Genomic DNA, 12,629 nt, shown 5'->3' with positions numbered 1-12,629 from the left:
CGGAGTGGGTTTGGCTGGGCTTGGCTGGGCTTGGCTGGGCCAGGCTTCTGGTTGGGTTCAGGTCTGCTTCGCGTGACTTTATTCTGCAGCCCAGGCCCAAGGGCAGTAATATCTGGTACAAGAAGTTGTCCTGGAAAAACCACAGGCAGATTATGCAATTATCTTTAAAATCTCAGCTCTTATCAAGTGCAGAGGTGGCCTCAAGCCACCAGAGGAGAATGCAAGGAATGGCCCTGAGGGCAGAGGGTTTGGGACTGGCTTCTTTGGAATATTCTCCCAGGTACAAGAGAGATCACCCTTGTGATATGTTTCTCAAGTCCTTGAAAGGATGCCAGGGAGTAGTCAGAAATAGGTACTATTGATGTCTATAAAAGTCTTCCTCCATTCAACACGTTTCTATGCCAGGCCCACTGGTCCCTGCTGGGTGGTGTATAGACCTGCTAGAATCAGGACTTTCTGGAAAGCCACTTCACCTTGGCACGGCAAATAGGCTTTTGGTGTCTTAATGGCTAGTGGTGCAGTGGTTAAGAGCTCAGCTGCTAACCAAAAAGTCAGCAGTTTGAAACCACTAGTCGCTCCTTGGAAACCCTATGGGACAGTTCTACTCATAGGGTTACTATGAGTCAGAATCGGCTTGAAGGCAACAGGTGTTTTTTTTTTTTTTTTTTTGATGGCTAGTCACACCATCAAGTTGGAACTTCATTTAGAATTTCAGAATAATCAAAAATGTAAACTTTATAAATTTGAAATTGCATAAGGCTATGAGTAACAGAAATGTGAAAAATAGTGGCTTAAGCCCCCAAATATTTATTCTCTTAGGAGGTTTAGAGGTAGGCAACCCAACGCTGGAGCTTTCAAGGACCCCACCTTGTTACATCTTTTTGTTCCACTGTCTTAGCATTCACCCTCATGATGTGCTCATGGTCCAACACGGTTGCTGGAGCTCCAGCCATCATATGAGCTGCAGGCTGGAAGAAGGAGGAAGGTAAAGGGGGGGGGTATTCTCTGAATTGAGACAGGTCTCTTTGAAACGGACTTTCTGGAAGTCCTCTGCAACATGAAGGCTTACATCTCACTTATTCGTATGTCCACACTTAGCTGCAGGAGAGGCTGGGAAATAAGATTTTAGCTGGATACATTGGATAAAATCAGTGTTCTTTTATCAAGCCAGAAAGGGAGAATGGCTATTGAGTGGCAGCCAGCAGTTTCTGCAACATCTTCCAATATTTTTTTCAACAGAGAGAGGAGCGTACTATAGCAGAAAGCACAGTGGATTAGACTCAGCGCTCCTGGACTCAATTCCCAGTTCATCTACTTGCTGGCTACACCATCTAAGCCAAGTCACATAACCTCTCTGAGCTTTCAGTCTCTTCTAAATGGGCTGATGATCACATTTGCTCTCCAGCACCATCAAAAGGACCAAGTGGGATGAAGAATTCTGTGACCACAGGAACTCTATGAATCATAGCACACCATAGGGTTGCTATGGGTTGGAATTGACTTGACGGCAACAGGATTAGTTTTGGTTTTCATACAAATATTAATAATTTTTATAGTAAAAATTTGAAATACAGCAAAAAATATCTCTTTAGACTAGAAGGGAACACCTGATGGTTAGCTTCTACCTACCAAAGAGTGATTCCCCTTTGCTCTGGTTGCTGCCTATCCCAGCACGCTGTCATGCTTAACACAGGGCGTCGCTGGAAGGTTACGGGGGTGGAGATGGGGGCAGGACTCAGAGGGTAGATGGAGCTGGGTCCTTCTTGGTGCAGATGGTATCATCATCCCTTAAGGGCATAAATGCCTTAGGAATGTGTTTACCTGTGGATGGTTACTCATGATTCCATGGTCCTCAGCTGTTTCAATTGACTCTTGCTGTGTAACAGACAATGATTCCAAAGCCCACTGACTTTACACAACAACTCATGATTATCTCTTCTGGTTCTACTAGTTGACTGGGCTCACTTGGGGTCTTTCTCGTGGCTACAGTCAAACATCAAATGAGGCTGCAGTCATCTGAAGGCTTGACTGGGCTAGACTTGCACAACGACTGAAGCTGTTGGCCAAATCCTCCTCATGTGGTCTTTCCTCTAGCTTGGGCTTCTCACAGCATGGCGGCTGGGTTCTGAGAGGGAAGGCGCCACAAGAAATGTGTCAAGAAGAAGAAAGTAGAAACTGTCACTCCTTGTAAAAGCTAGCCTGGGACTGGTATGCATCTCTTCTGCCCAGATTCAAGGGGGTGGAGGAACAGATGCCACCTCTGGATTGGGAACTGCGTGGGTGTTAAGAAGGGAAGCAAGCAATTGGTGACAGCCGTGTAGGAGACCAGCTACCACATCTGCCTTGGATGTCCATTGAAGTCACCTGGTGGGGAGAGGCTTAAAAACATTGGAACCTACCTTGGTGCACCCTCAGGAACTGATGTTATTGGTGGTCTGAGGTATGGCTTGGGTCCCATGATATTTAAAATCTCCCTAGTTTCTAGTTTGCAGCCAAGGTTGAGAGCTATTGGCTTAACTCAACCCTGAAAGGAAACAAAAAACCCAGGGAAGGAAAGAACTCAAGGCTTGGACCATGAAACCTGGCAGATTCTTCTTTAGACATGTAGGATGCTCGACCTCCTGCCCTCCACTCCAGTGTTGAATCGGTTCCCGTGGGGCTTTCTGCAGCGTAATTTCTTGCATTTAGTTAGCTCACATGGTGAGGGACCAGCGTGATGGCCAAGGCAGGAAGAGTTATTATTAAGTGTAGATGGGGCCAGTAGACTTTCTAAAACCACCCAGAGGGCTCCTTGATCCCAGGCTTTTGATCTGAGTTTGATAGTTAGGTCTTTTTTTTTTTTTTGCATTGCTTTTTTTTTTTTGCTAGGAATTAACTTGTGTCAGAACATGGTGCAAGTTCAAACAAAAAATGCCAGAAATCCCATTTTGAGAGCATTTTGGGTCATCCAGCATACTGATAGTTTATATATCTTTTCCCCTAAATGGGCAGTACCTAAAAGAAGGTTTCAAACACCTTCATTTTGAGATGGAGGGGCAGAGAACATGCCTCACATTGGAAATACTATTTATTCCTAAGACTAATGAGCTCTTAAATTTCTTTTGTGCTGGAGAAAGAGGTTTTGTTTTTCTGGATAATTTATTTTTGGAGCTCATCCATTTTCTGGAAAGGATCTTTTTCTTAAAACCCTGGGCACATTTCAAAAGGAGAGCGGAGTTTAAAATAAACCCCGACACAGAGGAACCAACCAGCCTGGTGAGGAAATGAACAGAGGCTGCTCCAACAGGCAGAGAGGCAAAGGGATGAGAAGTTAGCTGGGAGCCCAGCTCCCAGGGAGATCAATATCTAATGGGAACAACACAATCAGCACCTCCGAGAAATGCATAAAACCATACAAGACAAGACAAGGCAGAGGTGGAAATGTGCATGTAGACAATTGGAATCCAAGACCCTTGGGCATTGAAGGGACCTTATAAGAAAGACATCTTGTCCAATGACCTGTCAGATATTGGAACCCTTGGTCTTACCACTGCTGAAGCAACTCAGTAGAGAGGGGTTGGTCTCTCCCTGTCTCATTTCATCTTTCATCCAGTTCTTTCTGTTAGATAGGCCTTCCATATACATAGCTTCATCCAAATATTGTCTCTACAACTTCCACCGTGAACCATGAACCAGTTATTTGCTCTTGGCTCCATTCATGTTCTCTGTGTTCTGCTCTAGGTCAAAGGGGCTGAAACACTGCAAATTGCACTTCCCAGGCCTGGGCCAATCACGGTGCCAAAGGGGATGAGATATTCTAGTTGCCCAGGCTGGGTTACATGCTCACTTGCACTGGTGTGAGAAAGATGGGGGTGGGTGTCATGATTTGCAGCCCCCCCAGGACTCTGTCAGGAATGGGACCTCCCAGAGTAAATAGCAGAATGGGAACAGGAAAGCACACTGGACAAACAAGTGCTGTGGCTGCTACTGACCATCTGGACTGCCTGCCCTTCAATGGCTGTGACAGGTCCTGTGTTGCAATAGCAAATACCGTGGGCTGCAGGCAGGCCTTTAACCTCTCATTCCACCCCTTGTTGTTAAGGGGACATACATATTCTCAGGGCCAGCCACCCACTTTCCTAAATATAAATGTATCTCTGTTTGGGATCCCCCAAGACAAGCACTGGGCATAGGTAGTTTATTTGACTCCAGGAAGCACTGGGAGGGAGGGAGTAAGGGAGACAGGGGAGGAATGAAAACCAATGAAGGACGTGTTAATGAGTAAGGGAAATAGGGACCTTCTAACCCTCGAGGGACCTACTAGAGACTGGATGAAGTTTTGTCACACCAAATTATCTCTCAAAATTGTACAACCGCTAGTGAGGAGGCTGGGGCATTTTCCATCACCTCCTATCCCTTATCGCTTGCAGGCTGCTCCTGGGAGTGTCTCTCGCCAGCTCTTTTCTCCATGCTGTGTGGGGGCCAAGTGTGCTGGGGTTGGGGGATAGAAAGCCTCAGGTGCTCCAGGGAGGGAGCCGTTGACGTCCTGGGTATTGTTCCCAAAGCTGTAAGTGATCTCTGGAGTGGGCCCGGGTCAAAATCTGTGGATCAAAATCTAATTGCTCAAGCAATGATGCTACCGGCTCTGCTGAATCTGTTACTTATTTGGTTGTTACAACAGCTCTTAGTGGGAAATATCGCTCCATTCACCACCCAGGCACATCGAGGCCCAGACAATCCCCAGGTGGGGTACCAGGTGTGCTCTAACAGTGAGTGGAGAGTCTGTTGTTGGTTTTTTTTATTTTAATGACCCAGTTTTCAGAGTTCAGAGTTTTAAAGATTTATTCCAAAAGTTTGGCCTGCATCCTATTTTCAGAGTTTGTTACTACAGCTACTTTTTAATTGGCGATACTACAGTCCCTGGGAGTTATTATCTGATCATCAAAACAATTTAGAATCTTAGGAAATGATACCATGAGTAAGAAATTCCAGGGCCTGGTGCTGCAGACTGTTGCTCTGGGCTCTAGATCAGCTTGGCCCTTTGAGGCTCAGAAGACGGGGCTGATGCTTGCAAAGCATTTCCTGTTGCAAAGAGAAGCCACCACTTGTCACCAGGACCACTTACTTCCCCACCATAAACCAGGATCAGCCAGCAGCACTCCCGGGGAACCAGCCTTCTAATTTGCCAGACATCACAAATACGATATTCATGTATGGGCCTGAAAGCCTAAAAAACATCAGTTCTTGGAAATCAAGGACTGGCTGGGCCCCGGTCTCTGTCACTTATCTCTCAGGGGGCCAGACCAGGCTGCTCAGCACAAAGGGACTTCAGGGAATGATTTGGCTGAGACGTTGGTGATGAGGCGATGGGGTAAATGCAACTTTCCATTATGCTGCAGAATAGTGTAAAGAGGGCAGCCAGCAAGCAGCTCCCTGGCCACACCTGTGGGGCCTTGGGCAAGTCATTTAACTTCTCTGGGGTCAAGCTATTTATATGTAAAATGGAGGAGTTCCCCTGGCATATGGTGCTATTAAATTATGGCGTTTTCCCTCTGAGGTAGGTGTTGGCCTCAGAACCCTTCTCAACACAGCGAAACAGGAAGCCACTCCTGAGCAATCAGATTTGCCAGGTGGACTGAAAGATAGTTGCCAGTCCTGTACCTGCTGAGCCTCGAAAACGCCTTCAAACATGTTGGATTCTGTGAACACGTAAACAGGGGTCAAAGAATACCAGCAGGCCAAATCTGGCCTGCTGCCTGTCCACAGCAGGTGAATGAAGTTTTATTAGAACACAGCCAGGTCCGTTGGCTTGCATATTGCTCACGGCTGCTCTCATGTGAGTAGCTGTGACAGAGACACAGAGCTGAAAACATTTACTATCAGGCTTTTTACAGAAAAAGTTTGCCACCCCCTGATGTAAACCTCCTTCCTTTACTCCCTCCAACCTCTTCTCCTAGGGCAGAAATCAAAGCTCTCTTGTCCCTGAGGGGGTGACCATAAGCTCAGCGGCATCCTGGAAAAGACCTCGGGAAAATACAGGCATGAAAACGTGTATACCAATGATATGAGGGAATGGAGAGCTAGGGTTATAAAAAGAAAACATAAAGATGCATCCAGATCAGAGGGACAGAGGCCCCCTCTTCTTCTGTCACTGGATGGCCACAGTGGTATTTGGAGAGCCCAGTCAGCCCGGGTTTCTGGCCTGGCATCCAGGATGGGGGCCAAGCCACTTTCTTTAGCTTTGTGCTCCAAGAACCCTGAGACAGCAAGTTGCTCACTAGCTTCAACAAGCCCTTTGGCATGAAAAATACAGGCTTGGGCCTTCATTGTTTCCTGAAGGAAACCACCACCTTTTCCTGGTCTGGGGGACCACCACTGCCTACCTGGACTTTTGCAGAAGTATTAACTTGTGCCCTGGATAGTGGCCTCCCCTGGGGATCTAGGTGATGCTCATGCAGCCAGCCCGTAATCGTTTCAGTGTGTGGGTCAAAATCTAATCACCCAAGCAATAATGGTGAGAGTCTTACGTGGTATAGAGGACTCTCCACCATTCTCTCCACTGTCTTAGTTTCCTAGTGCTTCTGTAACATAAATACCACAAGTGAGTGGCTTTAAAAAAGGGAGATTTATTTTTTTGCAGAGAAATTTATTTTTCCTGGAGGCTGAAGTCCAAGTCAGAGTCTTGGCCCTGTTTATTCCTTCCTAGTCAGTTTTTTTTTTTTTAAAGTCAGTAGCCCAAGAGTTTCTTGATTCCTTGCTGATGCTCACATGGCATCTGTCTTCCCTGGTGTGTGTGTGCCCGTGTCTCTGTGTCTGTGCTGTTCTTTATATAACTCAGAAGAGATTAGGTTTAGGATCCACTCTACCCTGATATGACCTCAACTGATTGAATGTATTACGTTAGATTACATCTGTTGTCGTTGTGAGGTGCTGTCAAGTTGGTTCCCACTCATGGTGACCTATGTATAACAGAACAAACGTTGTCCAGTCCTGTGCCATCCTCGCAATCATTGCTATGTTTGAGCACACTGTTGCAGCCACTGTGTCAATCCATCTCATTGAGGGTCTCCCTCTTTTTCCTTGACGCTCTACCTTACCAAGCATGCCCTCTTTCTACAGTGATTGGTCCCTCCTGATGACATGTCCAAAGCAAGCAAGACAGAGCCTCACCATTCTCGCTTCTAAGGAGCATTCTGGCTATACTTTCTATGAAACAAATTTGTTCATTCTTCTGGCATCCATGGTATAGTCAATATTCCTCAACAACATCACAATTCAGATTCCTCAATTCTTCTTTATTTTTCATCATCCAGCTTTCACATACATACAAGGTGATTGCAAATACCAGGGCTTGAGTTAGGCGCAACACTTTAAAAAGTGTTTGCAGCAGATTCGCCCAGTGCAATACGTCATTTGATTTCTTGACTGCTACTTTACTTCCATGGACATGGATTGTTGATCCAAGAAAAATGAAATTCTTGACAACTTCAATTTCTTTGCCATTTATCATGATGTTGTTTATTGGTCCGGTTGTAAAGATTTTTGTTTTCTTTATGTTCAGATGCAATCCATACTGAAGGCTATAGTATTTTACCTTCATCAGTAAGTGCTTCAGGTCATCTTTACTACGGCAAGCAAAACTATGTCACCTCCATATCTTAGGTTGTTTATGAGTCTTCCTCCAATCCTGATAGCACATTCTTCTTTGTATAGTTGAGTTTCTCAGATTATTTGTTCAGCATATAGATTGAATAAGTAAGGTGAAAGGATACAACCCTGCCACATACCGTTTTCAATTTTAAACCACACAGTATCCCCTTGTTCTTTTGAATGATTGTCTCTTGATCCATATACAGGTTCCACATGAATACAATTAAGTGTTCTAGAGTTCCCATTCTTCGGAATGTTATCCGTAATTTGTTATCATCCACACAGTTGAATGCCTTTGCATAAGTCGATAAAACATAGGTAAACATCTTTTTGGTATTCTCTTCTTTTGGCCAAGAGCCATCTGACATCAGCAGTGATATCCCTCATTCTACACCTTTTTCTGAATTTAGCTTGAACTTTTGGCAGTTTCCTGTCAACATATGACTGCAAGTTTTTTTTTTTAATTGTCTTTAGCAAAGTTTTGCTGGCATGTGATATTAATAATATTGTTCAATAATGTCTACATTTTGTTTGATCACCTTTCTTTAGAATGAGCACAGATATGGATCTCTTCAAGTTAGTTGGCAGATACCCCTCTTCCAAATTTCTTGACATAGACGAGTAAGCACTTGCAGGGTTGCAGCTGTTTGTTGAAGCATCTCAATTGATATTCCTTCAATTCCTGGAGCCTAGTTTTTTGCCAATGACATCAGTACCATGAGCTCTTGATCATACGTTACCTCCTGAAATGGTTGGATGTCGATCAATTATTTTTGATACAGTGACTATCTTCGTTTAATATTTTCTTTTTCATTTAAATATTTTTCCCATAGAATCTCTCAGTATTGCAACTCAAGGCTTGAATGTTTTTTTGGTTCTTTCAACTTGAGAAATGACAATTATGTTCTTCTCTTTTCGTTTTCTAACTCCAGGTATTTACCCATTTCATTGTATACTTTACCTTGTCTTCTTGAGCCAACCTTAGAAGTCTTCTGTTCAGCTCTTTTACTTCATCATTTCTTCTGTTCACTTTAGCTACAAAGTAGATTACATTATGCAAGATATTCTGCTCTACCTAAGTCCAACTTATTTAATTACACAATTGATCATAACAGCATATGGCCAGGATTTCAATACATATTTCTGGGGGACACAATGCAATCCATAACACCCACCCAGGACTCCAGATCCTTGGGAATGCTTTTTCCAGAGTCTCTGTTTTTGGTGCTCTTGCTCACACCTGCAACCTCCAGAGACCTGCCCCTAGGCACTGGAGCCTCCTTGTCACACTGAATTTCCTGAAAGTTTTTCTCCCTCTTTGGTAGCCCCTAGTCAATGACTGGTGGATGGGAGGACAAAGCCCAGCCGCATTGACTTAAGGCGTGAGTCACACTCCAGAGCTCCCTGTGGGATTAGGCAGAGGCTGACGCTTTGTTGAGCTCACATATGTACAAGAGGGGCAAAATCAATCTCTGACTGATTCGACTGGTAAATCAAACCAGCCATTTTGAGATTTAGACAATGGTATGGATTGAATTATGTACCCCTAAAATATGTGTTGGAATCCTAACCCATATACCTATGGATATAATCCTATTTGGAAATAGGAATCTTTTGGTATGTTAATTAGATCATGCCTAAGTATGGTGGGTTCTAAATCTAATCACTTCTGAATTATAAAAAGCAGATTAGACATAGAAACACAAATGAACACACAGGGGAAGACAGGTGTCATGTGAGGATCACCAAGGAACCAAGGAAGGAATCAACAAGGCCAAGACCCTGATTTGGACTTTTAGCCTCCAGAAGCTTGAGAAAATAAATTTCTGTTCTTTAAAGCCACCCATGTGTGGTACTTGTGTTACAGCAGACTGGGAAACTAAGACAGTTTGTTACTTACATAGCCAGTGAAAAGACAGTACCTGCTAAAGGTGCTAGTTCCCCGCGTCCTTGTCCCACACACTAAAAAGGACGACACCAAAACAAAAGGGGCCAGATGACTGCTATGTGAGTTGTGGGACATCTTGCTGCTGAGGAGCCAATTCCAGGCTGTAGCTAAGTAAGTGGTTTTATAGTCTGCAGCTCTGGGTGGGGGGGGGGGCGGGGGAGAGGAAGGGCAGAAAGCCTCAGACCTTGTTAGAACTTGAGACATGATGAGAAGCTATCTCACGACAGCATCCCAGGGAGACAGGCGGGCAAGTGGGAGATGGCCTCCAGGGCCTCCCAGGCCTCCCATCCACTTCTCTTGTGGGAGGATCACAGGCATTCCACCAAGATGCAGTGTATTAGTTTCTTATTACTGCTGTAACAAATTATCACAAATGTGATGGCTTAAAACTACACAAATTTATTATCTTACAGTTCTGGAAGTCAAGTCTGAAATGGGTCTCATTGGGCTAAAATCAAGGTGTTGGCAGAGCTGCGTTCCTTCTGAAGTCTCTAGGGGAGAATTCATTTCCTTGCCTTGTCCAGCTTCCAGAGGCCGCACACGTTCCTTGGCTCGTGGCCTCCCCGTCAGTAACCACATTACTTTGACCTCTGCTGTCATCGTCATACCTTCTCTCTGACTCTCCTGTCTCCCTTTTATAAGGACTCTTGTGATTACATTGGGCCCATGCAAATAATCCGGGATAACCTCTCCATCTCAAGACTCTTAACTTAATCAAATTTGCGAAGTCCCTTTGGTCATTTGCAAGTTCCGTGGATAAGATATGGACATCTTTGAGATGCCGTTATTCTGACCACCACGGTTGTATTAGCTGCAGTTCAAGCCTTTGCCTGTGTGGCCTATTTGGATATGTGCAAGCTTACCAGGGTGCCATATTGGAGCCAATCTCTTCACATGAGATTGTCCCCCTGATCAGCTTCTTATTCTTCCCTGTCCTGCTTCCCTCACACCCTGATTAGTTTTCCCTGGGACCACTTCCTTAACAAATTACTTGCACCGAATCTTTGGCTTAGGGAACCTGACCCAAGACAGTGAGCTTCTCCATGTGAAGAAAAGGAGTAATTAGTAGAGTGGCAAGACTTGTTTCTCTTTTGGTCCTTATGTGGGATTATAGATTAAGAGTCCCAGCTCTTCATTTAATTAAGAAGAAAGCTGAGGGTTTGTACAAGCCTAACCCTTATAAAAGGAGCCCTGGTGTCAGAGTGGTTAAGCACTCAGCCTCTAACTTAAAGGTCAGTGGTTTGAGCCCACCAGCCACTCTGTGGGAGAAAGAGGTGGCAGTCTGCTTCTGTAAAGATTTACAGCCTTGGAAACCCTATGGGGCAGTTCTACCCTGTCCTATAGGACCACTATGAGTCAGAATTGACTTGATGGCAGTGGGTTTTGGGTTGGACCCTTATAAAGGAGAGCAGGAGGGAAGGCCGAGTGGAAGCATCTTAAACTCCTGTGTAGTCTAAAGAAGATTCAGCAAAGCCTTCTGGGACTCCAAAATTACCCATGAGGGAGTCCTGTGTCTCCTAGAAAGGGGTCTGCCTTAATATCTCCGTACACTAAGTCATTGGCTGGGATCAGCTTGGGGGAGGTATGGCCTCCACATAAAATGTGGAAGCTGGGCCCTTGGTCAACTACGCTCCCATACTTGGAGGTTGCATGGCCACCACAGAAGGGATATAGAATTTGAACTTTATTCCAGGTAGGCTCTGGGAACACTTGAGAGAATTTAAACAGGGGAGTGACAAGATCTGATTGACATTTTTGAAAGATCACTCGATGGCCAAGTAGAGAATGGATGGTGGTGGAGGAAGAGAGGAGGCAGAAGCCCAGCAAGGAGGTTGTTGCAGGTGTGCAGGGGAAAGATGATGGTGGCTGCATCTGCGGCACCCTAGTCCTCAGGAACACTCAAAGAACGTTCTTGCTGAACAGAGCAGAGAAGACCTCAGCTTCATTTCCTGCCTCACCTGTCAAATCCCATTGATTCTGCCCCTTATTTTCTCCCTCAGCTCCTTTCCCATGCACCTTACCTTTTACCACGCTTCTTCAGGCTTGCTGTCAGGCACATTTTTCCCTGTCTCTCCAGAAATCCCCCTTATTCCTGGTTCTTTGTATTTCTGCTCCAGCTCTCATCCTTGAAGAAGATAGCTACCCTGTGGATTAGTTTCCTGGGGCTGCTGAATGAAACACCATAAACTGGGTGGCTTATAGGAACATAAATGTATTGCTCACAGTTCTGGAGGCTTACTAGCCTGAATTCAGGGTATGGGCAGGGCCATGTTCTCTCCAAATGTTCTAAGGGAAGATACTTTCTTATTTTCTCTCAGCTTCTGGTAGTCCCAGATGTTCCTTGGCTTGCAGCTGCGGCATAATTCTGTTGTCACATGGCCATTTTCCCTCTGCCTTTTGTCTTTTGTAAGGAATCACTCAGATTGGATTAGGACCCACCCTACTCTGGTATGACCTCTTGTTAACTGATCAATCTTAAAAGACCTTATTTTGAACAAGGTCAGGATCACAGTACTGGGGGATAGGATTTCAACATATTTTTTGGGGGACACAACATGAGGTCACCATGAGTCAAAATCAACTCTGTGGCAACTGGTTTTTTGTTGTTGTTATTCATTCAATCCTTAACACCCAGTTTCCTGATAATCTCCTATACCGAGTGTTAGAAGTAAAAATCCTAAAGTCTCATCCCAGGACTACAGAATCAGAAACTCTGGGGCTGGGGCCCAAGAATCTGTGTTTTAACAAGTCCTTCAGGTGGTCCTGATGCTAGATCAAGTTTGAGAACCCCAGGTCTACACATGTTGGAATCACCTGGAGGGCTTTTAACCCCCCCCCACCCCACACTTGGATCTCAACCCAGACCGATCCAGTCAGGATCTCTGGGTAGTAGGTCCTGAGCATCAGGACGTTTTTAAAGCTTCTCGGGTGATTCCAACGTGCAGCCAAAGTTGAGAGCTGCTGTATCCGGTATGGCTGGTGCACCTATGTGTGTGTACATGAGTGAGCACAATTTATTCAACAAACAGTGTTAGGTGAGCTCTGAGGACCT

Source organism: Elephas maximus, chromosome 25 (assembly GCF_024166365.1).
Source record: "Elephas maximus indicus isolate mEleMax1 chromosome 25, mEleMax1 primary haplotype, whole genome shotgun sequence".
In the NCBI taxonomy this organism is placed as follows: domain Eukaryota; kingdom Metazoa; phylum Chordata; class Mammalia; order Proboscidea; family Elephantidae; genus Elephas; species Elephas maximus.
This window is presented reverse-complemented; position numbering follows the sequence as displayed.